Raw genomic sequence first — 23,596 nt, forward strand, 5'->3', positions numbered from 1 at the left:
GTGTACATGTTCCAAGGAGGATCTTCTTTCAAAGCACAATGAACAGATGCATTTATGCTTTAAAAGAAGTAGTGGAAAAGAAGATGGCACAGAAATTAATAAAAGCTGAGTTTTCCTAACAGATAAGTAGCTGATGGCTTCCTACTTCTGAAGGCTTACTCTTACTTTTGCAATGTTAATAATTTATAAGTGCAATTGCATCTATTTGTCTTTGTTACAAGTTAATCAATCTCAGAGTAGCTATAAAATGCTATGTAAATATTGTTTCTCAGCTGTAATTGTGCCCAGACATACTAATGAAAAAAATGTACTGAGGCACATTTCTTTCATTTTCAGGATGAAGGGTGATGAATAGACTTGACTCAGGAAGGCAAAGCAAGCTGAGGCACAGGAAAGTCAAATTTTTCTACATCACGCAGCAGCTCAAGGGTAGAGCTATGAATAGAATAAAGGTCTCAAGGTTTTTCATCTCAGTCCAGTTGGACAGAGAGTCCAAATGAGATTCTGTCCTATAATTATACATTCTATGTCTGTAGTTCAGGAGGGCAGCAATATGTTGAAGTTGCTTGCTTGTGGCAGAGGTCACCTGTGGATGCTTGTAAAAGCACAGGCAGTATTTCAGAGTGCTGTGCTGATAATAAAGCATGGTCTGCATGGACAGTGGAGTGATGTAGGTGCTGTAATTAGGGCATGGTGTGGCTGCTAGAAGCTGCCTCAGATGCATGTGTGCAAGTGCCTTCAGAGCTGAGTGTACAACCTGGACTGTTGTGAATTCTGGTCTGGGGCTTTTCAGCCTTCAGATTTGCCCCATCCGAGGCCCTGTACTTCATGCTTTCTAGCTGCTTCAATACCAGGGAGTATTTTTTTATAGTGGAAAAGTTTAATTTTGCTCTCTGTACATAACGTCAGGGCTCTCTGTTCTTCTGTTTAAACTTTAAAAAAATACCTGTTCAGGCAGACTAAACTTCTAGAATTTCTGCTCAAACAATGAAGGATCGAGCTTTCAGAAAGAGAGGAATAATGAAACAGTTCAGGCTGTTTTAACCATAGCAATCACTAATGCTCTGGGTATAATTAGAAACCTAATTACTGTGAATTTACTTGCAAAGACTTTTCAGCCTTTTGAGACTTGCCCCACACAATTGTATCAGGTTCCAAGTGGAGCATGGGTGGTTCTCCATTATGCTGCTAGGAAATTAGTAATGCTGCTTTTTTCTGTTAGCACTGCTGCTATAATCTCTGTTTAAAAGTGCCTTATCGGAACAATGGAAAGGCTTTTATTATTTTTCATTATGATTAATTTTAATATTATTTTCTATATATTTGAGTCCAGAGCTTTTGTGTTTGGGTCAGATACTTCATTAGAAGCAAAAGCCTGAGTTAATGCAATGTAAAGAGTGCAAATTGAATTACAGTGGAAAAATTTGTTAATTTTGATTTAATTTTCTAATTTTGCCTTTTTATTTAACAATGCTTCAAATATAATTGTGATATTTCTAAACTTTTGAAAGATAAATTTATGCATTGATTTAGGTTAGTTAGGCATGAGGAAGAAGTTCTTCACTCTGAGGGTGGTGAGATACTGGAACATTGCCCAGAGAAGTAGTGGATCCCTGGAAGTGTTTAAGGCCAGGCTGGATGGGGCATTGACCAGCCTGGTCTATTGGAAAGTGTCTGCTGCCCACAGTGGAGGAATTGGAACTAGATGATCTTGTAAGGCTCTTTCTAACCCAAACCATTCTGTGACTGAAAAAGAGGCCTTATTCATATTAGAAAAACATTAAAGCTTCAGTACTGTATAGCAATATATTACTTCTCCTTGATGTGTATTTGATTTCCCACAAAGTTGTTTTTATAATTACAGCCTATTGTATTATATAACCATTTGTCCTTCTATGAATAGAAACTGTGCCATTATCTGAAGTCACTTTGGGCTGGTGTTTTTTGACCTTTGAACGTCTGGTTTCTTGATGTAGTTACTAAAACTTGGGGTTTTTTCCAAGAAGAATTAAAAATAGCTCGTATACTAGAGCTAAGTATTCTTTATGCTGTACTCTCCTATGCAATTTTCACTTCCTGTGTCAAAGGATGGGTGGATGGATGGATGAAGGACTAGAGAAATCTGCTGCTGTGTAGTGGATTTGTCACTCTTCTGATACAGTCTTGATGCAGATGCAGAATTCCTTCTTAAAGATTAACTCTGACCTCAGGAAATGGCAATTGAGAAGTGAGAAGAACCATTAGGGTAAGAGCAAAAAAAACTTGGTAAGTTCAATCATTTCTAGAAAACTTTATAATTGCAGCATTTAAAAGAGCTAAGATAAGAATTTCTTACTGCAGACTTTAATGTAATTTCAGGAATTTAGGGCTATTTTCATTTTGTTTAATGTGCAACCATGATTTTGAAAAGCACCCTGAACCATCTTGGCTTGGTTGTGTATTAATTACTGATGTTGACATAATTTTGTACTAGTGTAAGTATACTTTGCTCAGCAGTCGTGTGTTTGTGCTTTTGCAGGAAGGGAATTACCCCATAAGTAGCTTTACTTATACTTGTCCCCACTCAGTGTAAACTAATCTTGGGATGGTTTCTTTCGTCAAGAACCTGTTTATGAAAATGTCTGAGATGGCTATATGATAAATTTTTACTTCTTCCAATGTGAGCATTTTTCCCCCATGTTTTATACTTGCCTGTTTCTAGAAGTATTGATTTTTTTTTTTAAAGCCACATAATTTCTCATGCTTGAAGTGAACATTGCACGCTTTTTTTTTTTTTGCAAGGAATTAAGTTTTTTGCCTGGTTCTGTGCTGTTTTTTTTTTCCCCAATTAAATACTTCAGTCTTGCTAAAGACTAAATAACATGACAGAGTAGGTAATGTGAAGTACTGGAAAGTTTCTGCAGAGCTCCTGGCTGAGCAGTTTCTGCTCCTCTGGCTTGCGTTCAGACATCTAAAAAACTTGTTTGTGTAGTGAATTAGTCCAGGGAACTGATACTGTGTGAAAACACAGGGACCTTCTCTTCCTTCTCCCCCGAGCTCTTTAGGAAATGTTATTTTAAATCCGTCCCGGACAGATCGACGTGCTTAACTCAGGATTTTTACTGAAGCATCAGGGCTTTTCCAGAAACAGCAGGGCTTTTCCAGAAACATCATTTTTTTCCCAGAAACATCAGTTTTTTCCCAGAAACATCGGGATTTCCCCGGCGGCTCCGCGGAGCCCCGCAGGTGCGGCAGGCGGGGGCGGCGGGGCTGCAGTGGCGCCCGGGTACCGCGCGGGGGCAGCAGAGCCCGGCGCGCCCGCCACGTCACGGCCTCGGCAAAAATGTCGGGTTAAAAAACCACGAAAAACCCCACAGCCAAAAACCCAGAGCATTCGTATTTTCATCGCAGTTACAGAATGGCAGCTGCCATCTCCTGGGTGAAAAGTAAGAAAGCCTTCCGTGGGGTCATGTGGTTTTACAGTGCCTTAATTTGGAGAAACCTTGCTATTTATATCCACTTATATTTGACAGTCCATTACTGTTGCCTATAGCTGTTTTCATAATCTGATCATTCAGATGACATCCTGGCAAATTTCTGGTTTGATCTCCTGACACTGGTGTTCAGAAGTCTTTCCTAATGGATTTTTTCTTTTGCATTCCGTTGAATGCATTCTGTATTTGCCCAAAGAATCTGGAGACATCACACAGCAATATAAGGTTTTGAGTACTGTGCTTGCGTTATTGCAGGCAGAAGAAAATATAGACAAATCTAAAATTCTTAGGGAGTCAGACTTTGTTACTTCATTTATTTACAAAACAGCTCATTCTATTTCAAGGACTTCTGCCAGCTGAGGAGAGAGAAGAACAATTCTTACTATTTAATGTTATTTCATGGGTTGCTGCTGTGGAGAAAATCTGGGTGCTTTTAATCTTGAATAATTGGAAGGTCCAGAAAACTGGCAAATCCTTCTGCAGAGGTTGAAGCAGGAGGAGAATAAAGACACATTTGATAATTTGAATTGCTTTCCATCAGGTAGAACTGATACAGGAACTGAAGATGAAAATATGCTGCAGTCCTCTGACAAGTGATGATGGCATGTTTATAATTACTGAACCAACTGCTGCTCTTAGTTTCACGTACTTTAAAGAAAGAAGTAAAATAAAAGCTTTGGAAGATGAGTTTGTGTTAAGAAGCACATCTGGTGCATATGTCTTGTGGCAAAACCTGTGCAGGTGAGCTCTGCCCCGCTGTCACAGTCTTGTGTAAGGACGGCTGCACCTGCTCAGGCCAGAGGCACAGGCAGCAGAGTCTCAGAAAACGGACAGTGGGGTTAGCAGGTACTCCCATCCTCTTCTCCTCTCTTCCTGCAGTGTGTGACCTTTGGTTTCCTGAGATGGATATGTTATCTTTTTATATAATAGTACCTGTTAAGATTTTCAGATAAACTTGTCTGGCTGCTTTGCAAATGTATATGAGAGCTTCTGTTAGCATCTTCACATGGTATTGAGCTTCCCAGACTAATGGTGTTCTCTGAAAAAGCACCCCTAAAGCCTAGTTAAAACATGAGTTTAGAAGATGGGGAGATAATTAATGTTTCTAGAAATACTTGATAAAATTGCACTAAAAGAATGGCAAAGTATTCTATTTGTTTGTTTTTTCAAAAGGTGTTTAAGAAGACAGGGTAGTGAGTGTTTAACTCTGTGTAGAAATTACAATGAGACTCTTAATAATTTAACTGGGTTCAGAAAATAATTTAGTATCTACATAGAGGTTGGAAAGGCTAAGAATATGTGACTAACCAAGATTGTAGAAAGACAGTTTAGGAAGGAGAATGAATAGTATTTCAAGATATTAAACTTCTTTATGAGAACTTACTTGGAAAAAAATATATTATAATTGAAGCTGTAGTTTTCCAAGTGTTGTAAGCACCTGAAAGATTAAGTGCATATACTACATTTTTTCTTTGAAAGCAACTAATCTTTGTACTACTTAGGTTTGCACATTGTAACTGTTGACATGAGATCAGCTTGAAGATGAAAGTAGATTTATTCTAGCAAAGCAGGATGAGACTGTGCATATCAGAATTAGCCATACTCATAAATAGAAAGATATGTTCAGAGCTTTCATCTCTGTTCTGTTGTTTAAAGCAGAGTGTTTTTGCATCTTTCACCTGAGTTATTTGTATATTTCTCTTCGATTCTGTTTTGCCGTTATTGTTGCAGGCTTTGTAGTAAAAAGAGCTCTTTTACTAAAGGTAACTGTAGTACACTCTCGCATTTGTGTGCCTACATGTGCAATGTGTAAATAGTGGGAAAAATAACCCTTTCCATCTTGTATCGTGTGTCCAGATATGGTAAGCTACAGGAAAATAAATCTGCACAGATTGGTTTTAATGTTCAATTTGTTCAGATGTAAAATACCTCTAAAAAATCTTAAGTGTTTTTAAGAATAGAGCAAGACTTTGCAAAATTAGAGGATAACACTAGTTGGAATGAATGTTGCTAAATTTCTCGTCCAACCTCCTGGTGAAAGCAGCATCAATTATTAGCTGAGACCAAGTCTTTATCCAATCAGGTTTTAAAAACTTCCAAGAATGGAGACTGCACAACCTTTCTGTACAGGTTTTTCCAGTGCATCACTGTCTTCATGGTGAACAGATTTCTCTTTACATCCAACAGTCCAAACCTCTCATTTCACCTTGTGCCCTCTGCCTCTCATTGTCCCACCACGTGGCACTTTGGGAATCAGGCTCCATTTTCTGGGGAGCTCCCTGCAGGTGCTGCAGGTGCCCTTTGGCCTCCCCCAGGTGCTGTGTTCTGCAGGCTAAACATTGCCTCAGTCTGTCCTCACAGGCCTTGTGTCAGTGCCCTGGTGTTTGATCATCTGCACAAGCCCAGCACAATCCCTTGTTTGTCTGTAGCCCTCCCTAGGGACCAGGCATGATGTAGTAGAACAAAGGGTTCATTGTCATTTGGAGTGGTTTGGGTTTTTTTTTTTTTTCGTATTTGGGTATTCCTGTACCTCTTGTCCCAAACTTTTTTGCTGTTTTATGTCAGTTAAATAGTTCTATATATTTTTGGTACATCACCTTCTGTTTCAAACACCTCTTTATCATGCATTTGTTTCATTGGAGGTGCTTGTATTGGAGTTGGTTGAAGAAATGTCAGGTCAAGGAAGGGACACTTAACATGGAATGTACAATATTGAATGTATTGAATATACAATGACAATGTAGGTATTGATGTTGCTGCCACAAGGGCCTTATGCTCCTCAAGGGGATTAGTCCAAAAGCAGTTACTTTTAAGGGAGTATAGAACAGAGTGGTGAGTAGGAAAGCAGACTTCAGGTATCAGGCACCCTCTCTGGACAATCTGTTCCATTGTGCTCTGGTAGAGACATTTTTTCTAATGTCCAGTCAGAGCACCCTAATCTGTAACTGTGGCCATTGTCACTTCCTTCCCCTGAAGGACTTGTAGGATAGAGTGAGAATTGAATGTGTGTTCCATATGCCTACACTTTTTTTTTTTTTGGTTCAGAATTGTAGGTATTAAGTGAAGACCAGAAGACAGCGTGAGAAGTAATTACCAAAGTAATCAGGGCTGTCTCTCGAAATTTCAGAACTCAACAGATGAGAAGGTCAGTGAGGAAAGGCAGTGGCTGTGCAGTACTTCTAATTTGGGCTCTGAGTGCTTGACACACAGCTGTTTAGTAAGCTCAGAATGACAAAGAACTGTTTGAAAGAGGATGGCTGTGACTGACTGCTGTGTAATCAGAGGCTGAGGGCTCCTGAGAAGATGATGGTTGCAAGGGGAGCCGTGCGTGTTGTAACTGGTTCCCTCTGGAGAAGGCAGAGCTGCTGAAAACGGCTGCATTGGGTGTGAACACTGCTGTGTTTTAACAGCTTCTGCTGCTGCCAGCTATTAATGATAGGCATGTCTGGATTGTGACTAAAAATGTGGAGATATCTGGAGTGTTGAACATAGGTTTGTTCATTATTGAAGTGACTATAAATTTGGGGTTGCAACCTGTTTAGAGAGGGAGTTGGGGACTGCAATGTGTTGTATCCTAATGGAGTGGTGTCCTTAAAGTCTCCCTTTTGTACTTATGTTTGGTTTGTCTAATCCTTTGGAGCATTTGTATTGCTTATTTGATCATGCTTCAACTTTCTGTGCATCTTCAATTTTCTTCAAGTTCTGCAGTTCCTGGTATAGCACAGGTGTTGTTTTCCAAACTATTTTTTAGGTAGTTTATTTTTTTAGTCAGGTATCCACACTAAGCTCTTTAAATCTCTCCCATGAATTGCTTCATTGATTCAAAACTCTGTGGTATAGAAACACTGGAGGAATTTCATTAATTGTGCAAGAAGATATATGCTGGTGGCAACCATAGTGTTGTATGTTGCAAATTCATTTCCCTTTTGAGTCCTTTTAGCAATTGGACACAATGCCTCCAGTGACTGCACCAACAGTAGTGGTTGTCTCTTCCTCATAGCACCTCCACTTATTGTCCTTGAAAGGTGAGATTTCCAAAGCTAATAATCCATAACAAATACCATAATTTCTTTTCTTTTAGCAGGAGTTGAGAAGTAAGTGTACTCCTTTTCTAAGATATTTTATCTTATAATATTTTGTATCAGTTCCTTCTGGTGTGTGCCTGTGTACACTTTGTAACACATTTTAATTAAAAAGCATTATTTGTGGGATGAATGTTTCCAGAAGGCTTCATTTTGCATAGATTGCTGGGTGGTTCCCTTCCTGCATCCTGTACAGTGTGAAGCCTCATCTCTGGAATGTCTGTCTGGTCCAGTAAAGTGTTTGGGGAATGCAGTTACATGGAAGCACGTGGGGTATAAATCCCCTGCAATTGTGTATTGAATGTTGGGCTGTGTCAGGATTACAAACATGTGGAGGTGCTTGCATACCGCAAGTTTCATCTTGAAGATGGAAGCAAATCCGTGTTAATAATTTTTAATTTCTCTTTTCTTCTGTGTTGTTTCTCCATCAAGGCAAATGTTTTATGGCTTCTTTTAAAGGACAGGCTTGAACCAGTCTCAGATTTCTAGAGGGATGTTGGCTCATTGTACTGAGAAAGAAGTTACATTGTTTTGATTGTAACCTTCTTAGGACTTGGGTAGTACTAAAGAATAATCTTTCTTTGGCCACAAAGCAGAAGCCTCCTTCCTTATTGCTGTCCCGATGCTAAAAATGGTTGCAAATTAATTTTCTTTTTTTTTTTTTTAAAGCACTGACAGCAGCAAGATAATATCAGCAAGTGAGAATATCAGTCCAGAGCAGTCAGTCTGTAGGTAAGAAAGGGATAGTGTTAAGCTTCAAAATAATTATTTAAATTTTGAAAACATAATTAGTATTTGTTTTTAACTTATTTTCATATTTATGTTATGTACCTCAGTGCCATTATCTTGCATTTTTGTACTCCTGGCACTCTGATATTGGTCCACTACCTCACTGGCATTAAGAAACAACAGGGAGCTGGAAGTACAAGGCAGTTTCCTTTCCTTCTGTATAACATTTAGGTACTTTCTAAGATAGATTAGTAAATATTTATTTTGGAAAATAATTGTCCTATGCTTTTTTAAAGTGTAGATGAATAAGCTTGATTTCTAGTACTGTGTGTTTTCTTGATTATCTGACCTTAAATGTTACTACTTGTTTTAGAGGTTGTATATTTTAATAATGACCATTGAAAATGTTTTCCTTTGTAGGAAATTGCAGCAAATAGCACTGGAAAGAACTACCCCAGATATTTCTGTGGACTTTTAGAAACAATATTTTTAACATCTTTTTATTCCAACATATGTCATAAGTACTCTATAAAATCTAATCATGGAAACTGGTACAATCTGTTCCAGTGCTTAATTGTTCTTCCCTCTAGACAGATTTTTCCTGATGTCTACTCTAAACCCCTTTGACCACAATGAAGTCAATTGCAAGCTTTTCTGACTTTCACTCTCTCTTGTTTTAATTTTTTTCTCCCCTCAACATGTGTTTGTGAGTTTTAGATTAGGTGATAGGCTTCTTGCAGTCTTATTTTCCTCAGATTTGGGCTTTATAATTCTAGTGGAGAAATTTTTAAAAAATATTAACCATTGCTACTTCTAAACACTCCCTAGCTTGTCTGTATATTTCTTGGAGTGTGGTGCTCCAGCATGTATTTCTTTGGAATGAGTGGAATAGAAAAATGTGGTTTGCAGTTGTGCTCTAGTTGATGCATTTCAGTGCAAAGACATGGGGGTTTCAGTGTTGTGCTGCCAATTCAGATCAGTTTGCTGTTCACTGTAACTCATTACAACACCATTGAGTCCCCTTGGAAGTACTTTGTTCCCTCGCCAAGATCAAATATTTGTATACTTGCCATACACTTGGAAGTCATGTTGCTGTATGCTGAAATGTATGAAAATTTGGTTCTAAGTCTGCTCTTGCTGGAAAGACATGAAACCAGCCTTGAAACTTCAAAGTTGTGTCCTTTGGTCAAAGGCAACTGACTGGTGTCTCCCATCGCTTCAGAAGAAGACACTGAACTGGGTGGAAGTGTCTTGTTGACAATATAGTTAAAGACAACATGACTTGTTCAGTTTCTTTTGGTTTTAAGCTCTATAAACATTTTATGTCATGTGTCACCATGCCCTGAAAAGCTTTTGAGATCAGGCAATAGAGATTTCTTTTCCATTGCAAGTTGTACAAGTTTGTTTCTTCTCTGTACTGAGAGAGTTCTGTTTTCTGGTTTGTTTGTTTTGAATTTTTTTTCCCTGTAGTTCTGGATTATCCTTCAGTGTAATCCACAGTTCATTCTTCAGTCCATTCACAGTTCAATTTTGGCACAGTCATCTTAACCATGTAATCTAGTTAGAGCGTTCCTTGCTCTTGTATGTCTTTTCCTCCTAGTGCTTGTTCATACAAGCTGCCTGTGGTGAGATGCCTGTGCTTCAAATCCCACTTGGGGGCATTTTTTCCCTTGTAGTGCTCATACAATTTGTGCTTATCCTCCCTCACATTGCCTTCCACATGAGGAGACAAGAACAGTAGTACACTCGGCTTCTGAATTTCTCTGCTGATGGTGATCTTCATCTGGACACTCTGAGGGTGTTGTCTCCTCAAGTTCAGGGCTTTTGCTGAAGCTTCATGGTGACCCTGCTTGGATAGGTCTGGAATTTTCATCACAGGGGAGGCCTGTGGTATTCCCTGCCTCACCTCCCTGGTTCTGCTCCTGCTGTGCTGCATCTGCAGTGTGGTGGTCCTTCTTCCAGCACAGGCATGCTGAGTTATCAGAGGATATCAGAAGTACAGGAGTCTTCCTGTGTTGTTTCCCCTAGGGCCATTTGCCAGATGGGATGTAGCCTTCAAGATGAGTTTTGAAAAACCTTTTGGTAGAATATTTGGGTTTATGATGTGTGCCTGTTGAGTGATACATGGATTTTAAAATCTAAAACCCCCTTTTGGCTTTACAGAAATGTTCCAGAAAATATTACTGTGGTGTTGACTGGGTCTTGTCTTCCTTAGAGGATAGCCTTCAATTTATTTTGGTTTTTTTTAATTTTAAAATATTAATTAAAATTATTTCTAAGGCTAAAACTGTATTTTTCTAATCACAGAAGTAGGTCTTGGGACAATAAATACATTAACATTATAACCAAAGCAAAATCTGGTTCTGTAGTTGGAAGTAACCAATATAACTGGAACATCTTTCAGGAAGTGGGATAATTAATGAATAAAGCTAGGTAGATGCTTTTGATGGATGCAGTACTCCAATGGTCAGGGCTGGATGTCACCTTATGCAGTGCAGCTTTGGAACAGCAGAGGGTACTGTTGGTGCAAGATAAAAAATGAGGTTTTTCACACCAAGTTTGGAATGTTTTTTGCTCCTAATATGTTATTCATTGGAACTGTTGACATGTTATTAGTTATTGCTGGATCACTGCCCCGTCTTCATAGCATGCATTTATGGATTTACTAAGTAGTTTTGTGGAGAATCCCCCAATTAAGTATGAATGTTTTCTCATTAGTTATGATGTCACAAAAAGTGCTTCAAAGATGTGTATTCTGATACAGCTTGTTTGTCCTTCACTGTTGTGAAAGGACTGTTCCTTCTTTGTTCTAGATTGAGAAGATGATTATGCTGGAACTTTCCAGAGAGTTTTTCTTCTGGAGATAAACTCTAAAAAAACCAGTAAAGGTTTGGGGACAAAGCTGCAATTATTCCATCTCTTGTTGGACAGCCCTGCTCTCTCCTCCTGTGTTTTATTTACCACATTCTTGCACAGTCTCTGGCTGCTGTTCACCAGAGTTGTGTTTTATTTGAATGTCAACAGGTGGGCTGTTATTTAAGACCCGCTTTTAAGGAATGTTACCGTTTTGCCAGGGATCATTTCAGTTCTGTGGAAAGGACCAGAGCTTTCCAAATCTAAGTTTCTGAGAGTACAGTTACACAGTGTGTTGATTTTTGTGGTAAATCTGCTCTAAGTGACTACTTAATAGGAACATTTTTGAGGACTATTTTTGCTGAGTTTTGTCCCATACTTTTTCAGTGATCCAATTTACCACCTCCGCTCACCCTGTGAGCAGTTGTCATGGCACAGCTGTGCTGGGGCAGTTGCAGTGATGTGCTGGGCCACACAGGGTGTGAAAATATCCTAAATTTTGCTTTGCTGTGAAAGCAAAGCAAAATATCCTGTGTGGCCTGAGGGTGGTGTTAATTTGGGATTGGAGTTGATAATCCTGATGGAAGTGAGACACCTTCAGTTTGGTCACTGCTATATTCTGACTGTAATGTACTTATGCTTATGGAAATGGTTTCAAACAGAGAGTGTAGGTTTAGACTGAATATTAGGAAGAAATTATTTACTGTAAGGGTGGTGAGACACTAGAAGAGGGTGCTCAGAGAAGTTGTGGTTGCCTCATTCCTGGAAGTTTTGAAGGCCAGATTGGACAGGGGTTTGAGCAACGTGGTCTAGTGGAAGTTATCCCTGCCCATGGCTAAAAACTATCTGTTTTTTAGGATCCCTTCCAAACCAAAACATTCTGTGATTCCATGGCATTCTGGTATGGGCTTATTTGATATTAAGTTGGCAAAAAAACTCCTTTGTGAGTGAGGTTTTCTGCTTTGAAAAGTGATCTAAGCCACAGTGTCAGAAGACACCCCTTGTAGGTACAAGATATAGTAGGTGTAGTGCAAAGTCACTGAAGCACTTTGTGCTGAGTCTGCCTCTCATCATGGTTTGTCCTCATGGATAATTTTACAGGTACTAGAGTGTGATTTCATTGAGAGAAGACCTTTTGTAGGCAGGCTTGAAAAAGAAAAAAATATTCATAGGCCGCAATAACTTTTTTCCCAATCTGTCTTCAATCTTCTGCATGTGTTTGGGATGGTAGGTAGCTTTCAGTGATGGAATTTGTTGGGAGCAGAAAATGAGGTGCCTGGTAGGGGTAGAGCCACAGTGGAGGAGGAGTGGATAGAAAGATGTTAATGTGCCTTTGGGCTTTGGCTGCATGAAACACTGCTAGCACTGGCTATAACTGTGTTTTGGAGCATCGCTCGCATTCTTTGTGCTTCAACCCCATGCCTTATTTCTACAGCTTACCTTGAGCCAGCTGTTTCTGTTTGACTGATGGCATGGCAAACAATGCCAGCCTACTGCAAAACAGCAGAAAACCAAAATGGAAAGGCATTTTGCCAGTTTGACCTTTCAGCCAGGGAAGTCCTTGTGATGGCTCAAAGGAGGAGGCTTGGAGAAATGGGCTCTTTGGGGATGTGGTGGGAAAGCTGTCCCTTCTGTGGCATCACTATGTAAATTTTCACTAGCAGAATGCAGGGCATTAATAATCCACCTGCTTGAAATCTTCTGAGGGGTAAAATTTGATGGGGGAATTTGTCAGTGCGGGACACTTCAGTCATGTTGAATATGTTGAACAGCTGTAGAGAAATTGCCCAGATCCTTCTAACTCAATTCCTGGCCAAAACACTCCAGTGTGCACATTGTATTTAACTGGCTGCTCCTCTTGTAAAAACCAGTAGTAAAACCCAGTTTATTATGGGTAATAATCATGACCTCAGCAGGATAATTGGATTTTCACTCCTGGTCTCAAATAGTAGCCATTAACAATATATTTCATTATACTGGAAGGAAATTCTTTGTAAGTGAATCCTAACCTTGTAGTTATTAGATTTACTCTGTGCTCTATTCAGGATAAATTGAATTCTTATTTTTTAAGGCGTTGTTAAGAATTTTTGCCTGGCATTGTCTTACCAGCTGACTGAGAGGTTTGTCTTTTTTTGCAGTTGATTCCTCTGCATTTAATTTGATCTGAAGCAATCTCAATTGAGGGGCAGTACTTGCACTAAAATCCCAAGAGCAATACTTATTTAGAACACAAGGGTGTTTCACAGAGTCACAAAATAGTAGTAACTAGGAGACACCCCTATAGTACAGATGTGTTTTTTTCCTTAGGTTTAAAAGAATTTCCTGCTTCTTAGTTTGTTCCCATTGCCTATTGCCTTTTCACTGGGCATCTCACCTCTGAGCCATCTCTGCCTTCTTTAATCCTTCCCAGCAGGTTGAGTTACTAAGTTCCCCCTGAGCATTCTCTGCTCAAGGCTGAGCAATCCCAGCTCTCTCAGGCTCCCCTCGTGGCAGATGCTCCAATCCTTTAATCATCTTAGCTTGCTGGACTTGTTCCAGTGTGTCTGTGTGCAGAGGGGAGCCCAGCAGTGCCCCATCCCTGCAGCAGAGCCCCCCCAGTGCAGAGCCAGGGTTGGGGTCCCCCACCCTGGGGGCTGCTGGCTGCCTTTGTGACTGGGGCGTGCTGCTGGCTCGGTTCAGCTGCTCCACCCGGATTCCCAGGTTCTTCTCTGCAAAGCTGTTTTCCAGTAGGTTGGCACCCAGCCTGTAGGGCATAGTTATTTCTCTCCAGGAGCAGGACTTTGCATTTTTCTTTGCTGAACTTCATGAGATCTGCCTGCCCATTTCTCCAGGCCTTTTCCATATTTTTTTCTCGGCAGGATGCCCACATTTTCTCTAGTCTTCTTTTTACTGCTCAATTGCTTGTAGAAGCACTTCTTGTCCCTGGCTGTTCTCAGCTCCAGGCTTCTGACCTTCCCAAGTCTATCTTTGCACACCAGGGCAGTGTCTCTACTTTTGTCCCTGCTCGCCTGACCCCGCTTCCACCTCTTGTGTGCATTCTTTTTATATTTGAGTATTGTCAAAGCCTCCTTGTTGATCCATGTGGGTCTCCTGGTACCATTTCTTGCTTTTCTGCACATTGGCTGTATGATTCTTGAGCATGGTGGAGGTCATTCTTCAAAATGAGCAAACTGTCCTGCACCAGTCTTCTCCCAAGGCCCAAATCCCGTGGGTTTTTCTGAAGCTGGTCCCTGAACTCTGCTCTTGTGAAGCCCAGACTTATGATCCCACAAAATTCATTGTTTCCTTTGCCTTGGTTCAGACTTAAGGCTTGTTTCTTGGCAACTTCCCTGGCTTTAGTGTCAGCAATCTGCATTTATTGGAGGTGGCCAGGTCAGTGTTTTAATCTGAACAAGTGTTTGTATCAGATATTCATACCTTGAGTGAACCAGACAGACTAGGTGTGGGTATGTGCTAAGCATTCTGGCAGAAGGCTGATTATTTTTTTTTTTCTTGTTTGCATGTTCTTGACTTATATTTACTGATCCGTCTGTTCTGTTTGTGTGTTGGTCTCATGTATCAGTGCTGGTACCATTAGTGTCTCCCACTCTACTTGCTGGTCGCAGATTTACCTTAGAAAAAAATTCTGTGTAGTTAGATGCCATTAAAATTACTCCTTTTCTAGACCCTTTCTCATTCCCTTCATGGGGCTTAAATTTGCACAGTCTGGCCATACCCTGGGTTGTTCTGACATCATGGTATAACCCAAAGTATTTCTTCAGGCTAAACCTGCCCTATGCTGTAGAAAAACTACACAACTAGGCTAGAAATTATATAGGCCTGTTTGTTATATAGGTTATATAGGTTGTTATATAAATTATATAGGTTCTGTTGTTACAGCTCCAAAATCTCCTCAAGATCCAGGTGATCATTTATAGGTTTCATGTACCACGAGTATGGCCAAGGTATTATGGGATTCTGGCAAGTGATCTGTCTGCTTTTTCAGGAGTGGTTTTCTCAGTGGAATTTATCCAATGCCTTTCCTCAAGTTCTGCATCTTCTCCCCACACTCCATTATCTGTAAACAGTGGCTCCAGTTACCTGTAAGCAGTGGCTGCACCAGATGATTTTAGAGGGTGGATACACAACTCTGAAGTGCTGTGCCTCAGACAGATCCTAGTTAGTATCAAGTATCCTGGTTATCACAGATGGTGAAATGCTGGCAAAAATGCTTGCAAAGTGATTTGGGAAGGCTCTGCTTGCTGTCGGTCACTACTGCCAAATTAGCTTAATTAAAACCAGCTGTGGGAAAGTGCTCTGCTGCAACTGATAACTTTGTTTCCGTCCCTGAACTCTTGTGGGCTTGGGGCTGGTGATAACGAGTTGCTCGGATGCAGTGAGGATCTTACAGTGATTGCAGTTCTTTTACATATGTACAATTTTGAAGTTGGCCCTAAATCCCGCTTTTGGCTTGCATTTCTCCATATGGAGTCCTTGGCCTTGAGATGCTGAGGTTTGTGTATCGCCTTGAATAGCATCTACTGTGGTTAGTGTTGCCTTTTCTTGATTCCGTTTGGGAGAGTTGGTGGGCGTGTTTGTTTTAGTATGGTTTAAAAGGAATGTCAAGGTTATCCAGCCTGAGAAAGTCACTCTTTTATTATAGTTTAAAAACCTTATAAAACCTAAGAACCTCTTCCTCTAAAACCAGTCCTTGACTTTAAAACCCAACAGCTTAAGACATTCAACTCAGTTGGCCTTTTTCGGGTGACCAGCAGCCCTTTGTGTTTTGTGATCTGCTTTCTCAGGCTTCTGCAATTATTCTTTACTTGTAGAACACCCTACTCATTGCTATCTCCCTTCCCTTAATCCTCTCCTCTCTTTCCCTATCATCTGCTCAGTTGTGCAGGCAATTTCATAGTCAAATTTAGGGCCAAAAAGTTGCCAACATTGATGACTTGTCACAAATCAAGAAAAGGCCTTTTTCCATTTCTGAGTTGATCCCAGGCCTGCCAACATCAAGCTGTTGGGTTTTCTTGCCAGTCAAAAGAAGTTGTGTTAGATGAGGCAGCTGTTTTAGAATAAGGTTAATAAAATGACTGTTGCCTTTTATAAGGAGTTCTGTTAGTGGAGTAATCCAGAATTGGTGAAACTCTTAAAATTTGTGAATCCCAGTGAGCCTGTGAAATCCTGGCTGGAAGCACATTTCAGCAGGTGGCTGGAAATGCTAATAAGGAATAGAGTCTGTTGTGGAGCACTGTGGAAGTTTTGTATTTCTGAGATTACAGTAGATTTTCTTTGTGGAAATTGACTTAGAAAGGGAGTTGTTCTTGGCATCTCTCAATTTCTGAAGTTTCAACTTTTAGTGAAGTGGAGTTGGCAGTTTCACAGGATCTTCAACAACAACCAAAAAATCGATGCTTCAGTGATGCTGCTGTGCTGGATGCTGGATTAGTGTTCTTAATGTCTCTGTGTTTTCATTAAAGTAGTCCATTGATGTGGATTGGGGTTTTGGGTTTTTTCCTTCTGTTTTTGGTGTGGGTTTTCTTGTTTAGTTTTGTTTTCCAGAGGCATTTTGATTGCTTGTTGCAAAGATGCAAGAGACTTCATGGCTTTCCTGAGTTCTCTGGTATTTTACTGTCTATTCCAGTTTTGCACACAAGCTTTGTGTCACTGTAACCTTCAGTCTGGCTGACAAGGATCTTTTTGATAGAATTTATCCAAGGACAGTAAAAGTTCTTGTAGCTGGAGGTGACAGTGGCATCTTTTTTCACGTCCTTTTCCCACTTAGAAGAGTGGCTGCTGACTTTTAGTCACTGCTGACTTTGAAACTACCCTATGAGTTTGTTTTTTTTTTTGAAAGGCTGAAACACTTCGAGGAGGTGCCCAACAGTTTGATTCCATTGATCCTAGACTGCAACCAATGTTTCTTCTTATTTAACCTTCTGATGCCTTGGAATTATTTTAATGCTTTATTTGGTTGCCTTTTTTTTTTCCCCTCACTGGCTTGTATCTCTGCCAAGTGCTAATTTAATGGGATTCATTGTATTTTTCTATGTGGTGTGATACGAGGAACACTTTTCCTTAGATTGTCTCCAGCTGTATTTGTCCAGGGGCTGAGTGGTGTGTGTGGTGATCAACTTCCATCCCTGCAGCTGCTATTTCAATAAATTTTTCACTGTCCTGCAATTTCTGCACATGGAAATGAGGCACTACTGACAGCATTTAGTGCATCCCTGGGTTATTTTTCTTATGTTTTGATGAACTGGGGTTTTTTAAATTAAAATCAAACACTTCTGTAAAAGAAAATAATAGGAAATGAGAATATATGTACTGTTCAGTTACTGTGGTTTTTGTTTTGGAGGTTTTTTTGTTTTTTTCCTCTGAGTATGGGTGCTTTCATAGTTAAGCAGATACTTTGGGAATAGCTTTATTTCAGATTTGTTTGTGTTAATATTTGGTTTAGGATGTGAAGGCTTTTGTATAGACATAATGCCCTTTGTAGACCAGTTAGTGTGTCAGTAAGGTAAAGACAAGTTGCTGCTCGAGCCAGTCAGCTTGGGAAGAACTTATGCTCCATACCTCTGAATATGTCTGCTACCTATAAAATCACATATTGTATAGGAACTCTCAAATCAAAATTTTCATTTGGAATTCTCAGCATGTGCTGGAAACTTACTAAGTTTTAGGATTTGATGGGCCAGAAATCTCTTCAAATTTTGGAATCAGTTGTGGCAATGCTGTTATAAGTTAAACGAATTCCCACAATCTTCCCTCTGGCCCCAAACTGCAAAATGCATGAGTGAAAAATGGATCCAGCAGACTTTCTGTTCAACATCACCTTTCATGTTAATAAATTATCTAGGTCCTTGCTATGCAAAAGAAATTCAAGTGTGGTAATTTTCTAGACAAGATGTCTCTAAAACACTTGTATTCTAGAGGTGTTTTAGATTCATACCTCATTCCTTACTCCTTCCTGTGATTTGTTTGTGCGCCAGGCAGAGACAGGAGAGATGACAAATCTCACTGTAAAAACTCTATGTAGGACCTTGTTGGCAGTTATTGTGGTAGTTGGGCCAGATATTGCGTGCTTGAAGGTTTTGGGAAGCTTTTGACCACTGGCTAAATATCATAAGTTGTAGATCATTTTCAAAGAAACTAAGAATGTGAATTTCCTGATGGAAGTATTTGTACTTCTGCTTTTGAGAAAGGAGGGGTTCCTGAGAGTTAGCTTGGAAAATGAAAAGTATTGTACATGAGGGAAAGGGAAGAAAAAATAGTTGAGTGGCTCAATAGGCATAAAACCAAGACCAGGCTATAAAATAGTTGTTGTCCTGATTGTCATTAATTGTGCGTAGATATCTTCATTTATGTAAACTATAAAGAAATCATAAGAAAATAGTGTGCATCAGCCTTCCAGAGTTCTCTGACAGTTGTGTGAGTATATGTAAGTTTGAGACACAAACTGTGTTTTATTAATGTAAAAGCCCATGTCCATACTTAGAAAAAATGCTACAAGACTAAAGCAATTTATTTCAAATTATAAATGCTTTGTTTTATAGTATCTAGACTAACAATACATGCTTTTTGTGTAATATGAAAATACAGAATTAATTTTCTCTGTGCTGTGTAATTTCCCAACTGCCAGTACCTATTTTCTGTCTTGCCATATAGATTGTTATCTTCAAAGAAAGAAATTGTACTGTTTTGTAATTTATTGCATGTTCCTCTATGGAATTTGGGAGTATGACTGACTTTGTGCTACAGCAATAATTGAAACCAAAATATGATGCTTCTCTTAGGAGATAATGAACTCCTTAAAATACTGAGAATCTGTTTGGGATTAACTATAAAGGGTTTCTCATTGTCAGGAAAATAACTTGTTGGATATCAGCTTTATTGGTAGAGTTTGACCTGGGTGTTTTTGTGACTTTATGGTAGTTCTGTACCTCCTCTGGAGTTGTGTTCCTCAAAGCCAAGTGTATCTTCACTGAATGCCTGCAGCACCTTGTTCTCACCCTGTCCTTTGTCTCTGGGAACTGTCCACCTCTCTTCTGGAAAGTGCAAGGTGAGAAGCAGGTGCTGTTGGCCTTTCCCTGGAGCAGGGAGCTGTGGTGGGCACGGATGAGCTGCGTGTCCCAGATGCTCAGTGAAGCACCATGTTGATGATGGTCCTGCAAAGTTATGTAGTAGATCCAAATAAATACTGTTCTTATGAGCAAAACATACCAGCCCTTCCTGCCACCAAACAGTTATTTGGGTCCTGCTGGAGACAATAGCAATGTAATATCCTTCTGAAGCATTTGCCAGCTGGCGCAGGACGCCGCATCTTTTCATTCCATTCATTCATTGCAGAATAAAGAAAATTGGCATGCTCAAACCATTTTAAAAATACATCTGTTCAGAACATGAGTGTTGTTCAGTCCGTTTACCACTTCATAACAAATGTCCTGATGAAAAAGGAGTAACGCACAAAACAACAAGGGTAAAAAGGTTGGTTAGGTTCCATGAAATATATAAAAATTGCCTAAAGGAATATTACTACATCTCTCAAGTTCAGTATCACTAAGAGAGCTGTATTTTCAGTTAAATGACAGGAAATTGAGAGGTGATAGAGAATGACTTTTCTGTTTGCAGTGTAACCAGTAGACCTTGATGCCACATACATTCTCCAGACAAGTGATAATACTTTGCTATATCCATTCTTAGCTTTCAAGCCTTTTATCCAAGGGTCTTTGGAAAAAATCAGATTGTTTATTTTTGTGGATGAGAAACAATTTAATCAAAGGACTTGTTCATGGCTGCATGGGTTATAGCAAAATTACTCCTATTGGCTGTGGCTCGTTTGCAGAGACTCACTCAGGGCCAGCTGTGCCTCCCTTCCCTGCAGCTGAGCTTGTGCTGAGCCTCAGCACTCCATGTCAAGTTTCCTGGTGTGGAAGCTGGCTGGCTCCAGGCTGAAGCACAAAAGGGACCTCATATCTGCACAGATTGGATGACCAAGGAATATGGGTTCAGGTCTAAGCTTGGCTTAGAAGTCAGATGAAGTTAGATGTCAATAAAATGGGTATTTTGGGTGAGCCACAAAAATGGAGAGAGAACCTATGGACCTTCAGTACTGTGTGCTTTGTGAATGGGAATGGTATTTCAAGAGATAGTGGCTAGAGCAACAATGCAGAAAATTTAATTTGTGCAGTGCATAAGTGAATTGCTATTAAGAATGAGATATTTCAATTATTATGATATCTCTCAATGATGTGTGTTCTCACATGAGGATGAATATTCCCTCACAGGTACATTATTTGAAACAAGCATTGTCCTATTCCCACATCTCTGTACCAAAATAAGTATCGCCAAGTGGCACACAGGACAGGCATGCAAATTTAGTGCAGCCTTGTTTTAAGACAATTTATTAAACTCAGAGTTTATTGGAAATGTTCTTTACAATCAGATGTTTCCTGTTGCTGAAGATGTGTCCTGTTGCTGAGTGACTTTTCTCTTCCCATAAAGGGACTAAGTTTTGAACTTTGAACCTGGATCTCCTATCAGCTGCAGACAGCACTGGACTGAAACTCTGCATATGTTTGGCTTGCCAAAACTTGCAGTCCCTTTATTTGCTGCTATTAGCTATCACATCTGTGATTAGGAAATGTGCCTGTGCTCTGTATGTCTCATCTTTATATGTAATTTCTCATCTTAGACGTTGAAAATGTTAGAATTATGCTGCTCAAACAATACACTTGAGATCATAACTCCTTGTGGCATCTAAACATGGGAGCAGTACTGATTGTTTTTGACAGAGTATGTGTGTAGGAGCTGAGATTATCAGTAAGAGGGGTATGATATGTGTTTCCTTTGACCTTCACTGATGTGAAGTGGAGCTTAGGTGATATCTTATAATTAGTGCTTTGAGTTTTAAATGATGAATATGAGTCTCTTGGAACATCCTTGAACTGTGGTACAGAAGATGTTATTGTAGTGACCAGTGCCCTTAGCACAAAGCCATCTCACTGTGTTCAGAAAGGAAGTAGTCAAGTAGGAAAATCCTTGGCACTATACAAGAAAGAGCTTAGTAAAGCAAAATAGACCAAGCTAGGGGAATGGGGAGCCCAACATTAATGCAAAAGTAGGATACTTGATAAGTTAGTAGGATGGCATTTGTCATTAAACTGAGTAAATTACTTAGCCCTTCCCTAAATCCATCTTCAGCATGCAAAACAATGTGTTAGGAAGTGAAGGTTGCCCTGTCAAGGAATTTTTAAGTGCAGGCAGTTATGTTTTACTGAATCTGAGGAAGGATATTCATACTTTGGATATCTAAGTGAGATCTCTAAGAAGTGAAATTATTCAATTCCCTTCAGTTCATTGGGTATAAGAATTATTCAGTATGTTGCATGTTCATCATAAGAGAGAGTCTTATTCAAAATATTTTTTCTTTGGGGCAGGAGATGTTTTAAGATCTTCTTGCCAAATGAATCCTGACAGTACAATGTGTTTGAGAGTGCTTTTTATGCTTCATTTCTTGACTAGGTGAAACATAAGAATAGTTTTTGTTGTTATTGATTTCTTTGTCAGCAAGTTATGAAGATTTTCAGGCATTAAATATTCCTTCTCTGGTATGTCACATTCCAGAATATTGATCTCAAATAGAAAATAAATTTTGATGGCCATTTGGATGTTTGATTCTATACTTTTCAGTACTCAGCAGAAAAAGGGAGACAGATGGATGATAGACCCTTAAGGATGTTCTTTTAATTCCATGATAAAAATGAAGCACCTCATTTTTTTCTTTTCATTCTGACTCTGAATCAAAATTTTATTGGATAATATTACTGCAGTTGCTATCCTCAGGCCAGCTGATGGAGCTCTGCAGGATATCTGGTCTCTGAGCAAGCTCTGGAGGTATGAATTACATTAGATGTTATTAAATACAGGTTGTAGTTCTGTAGGAATCCATCAAAGTATCTGGAGAACAGGGATGTATGGAATGAGAAACATTGATTATGCATGTAAGAAAGCAATAGAGATCTCAGAGCTTGAGCATCTGAATAAGGATGTGCCAAATCACAGCCTTATGTTGTGATGTGTTCTTGTATTCCCTGTTTGGCTTGGCCTGTGGAGTGTATTGCTGTAATGGTATGTGGTATCGAGGCTGTGTTAAGCCTTTATTATTAAACTCTTATAACTCCAGTGGGACTGACAGTTTGTGGTTTCTCAGGACCACTTCCAAAGCAGCACGCAATCATGTTGTTTTTCTTGGGGAAGTTACTTTATTGCTGAAGTCTGGTTTTGCAAAAAAGAAAAGTTATTGGTTCAACTTCTTTGGTTTCCAATAGGTTGAGACAAATATCTACAAATCCTTGCAGGGAGAATCTGTAAAAAGCAATAAAAAGTTAGTGGCTTCTCAGAGGGATTTACTATAAAAAATCTTAACTGAAATTTTGAAACAGCACTTAGGTAAACATACATTTATGTACAGTTCTTGTTTGAATGTGGATTATATTTGCAGTTCTCATTATGTGTTGCCACTGCTTGTGTTTTAGTTTGTATATTGCATTTTCTTCAATGATGAAATCAAAGGAAGTCTAGTATTTGTATTGGAAATGACTCCATGTATTTGTTCCTACATGATTTTAAGAACTTGACGCAATTGGGCTTTTAAGAGCTGTTTCCATACATCTCTTCAGTGCAGTACCCATGTTAAACGTTTATCTAGTGATGTGCATGGAGTATGAAACTTGGATGTTTTTCAGCGTGGCTTTGTTTGTCTCCTACAAATCTGCAGTTTGTTGGTGAGGATCATCACTCATATGTGAATATTCAAATCTTTGTTTATTTTTCTGTTTCGAAACCAGAGTACTGGAAAAGATACAGCAATGTGTTACAAGTAGCAGTTAAATACTAGTTTGGTGTCCAGAAATGCCCCAAGCTAGGATGCTCAATATATGCAGCAAGATGGATGATTTAATTTGTCTGTCTTGGGCTCAGGGGTGTGGGGTGCACAGTTATCCCTGAGAAAGATAAGGGGTTTAGCAACATTTGAAAAGCATCCCTTGCCTTGAAATACAATCAGTCCACATACCTGGATGTCTTAGCTGGAATGTGGTGTAAGTGCAACAATAAATGTAGTCATCACAGATTTGCTTGCAGGTGGGTTTTTTTGAGGTTTGGTTTCTGGTTTTGTTTTTTTTTCTTTTACTACAGAACAGACTTGTGCAAGTTCAGTTGTGTTCCTTTGAATGTACATTCAGCTCTGGGTCCTGTGTGGACCATTGTTGGAAATGAGTTTAAATTTGTTTTCAGAGCAGCACTGAGGGTCTTTGCAGAGTCTGTCTTCAGCTCCTTTTTCCTGAATGAAATGGATCCCTGTGTTGGTTTCACAGCAGTGGAACAGGGTCTCATGCAACACTCCTCCACACTCCAAGGGGGCTGTGATGGAGTGCATTCAGGTAGCCCTGCACAGCACTGTTTTGTGGGGGGTGA

The 23,596-nt window shown here is 39.6% G+C and overlaps 1 protein-coding gene across 11 annotated transcripts in view; it reads left to right on the plus strand.

Moving 5' to 3' along the window:
• ST3GAL3 (ST3 beta-galactoside alpha-2,3-sialyltransferase 3) overlaps window positions 1-23,596 on the plus strand; it is a 188,563-nt gene that overhangs the window by 25,428 nt on the left and 139,539 nt on the right. The window contains exon 1 of one of the 11 annotated variants that reach the window (XM_064428658.1): window positions 15,634-15,662. The exons of the other annotated variants lie outside the window; for them this stretch is intronic. The gene's annotated coding sequence lies outside the window, so the exon portion shown is untranslated. Of the gene's footprint in view, window positions 1-15,633; window positions 15,663-23,596 lie in introns of those variants that run through there. 11 annotated transcript variants of the gene reach the window in all.

This window comes from Passer domesticus, chromosome 7, assembly GCF_036417665.1.
Source record: "Passer domesticus isolate bPasDom1 chromosome 7, bPasDom1.hap1, whole genome shotgun sequence".
NCBI classification, from domain to species: domain Eukaryota; kingdom Metazoa; phylum Chordata; class Aves; order Passeriformes; family Passeridae; genus Passer; species Passer domesticus.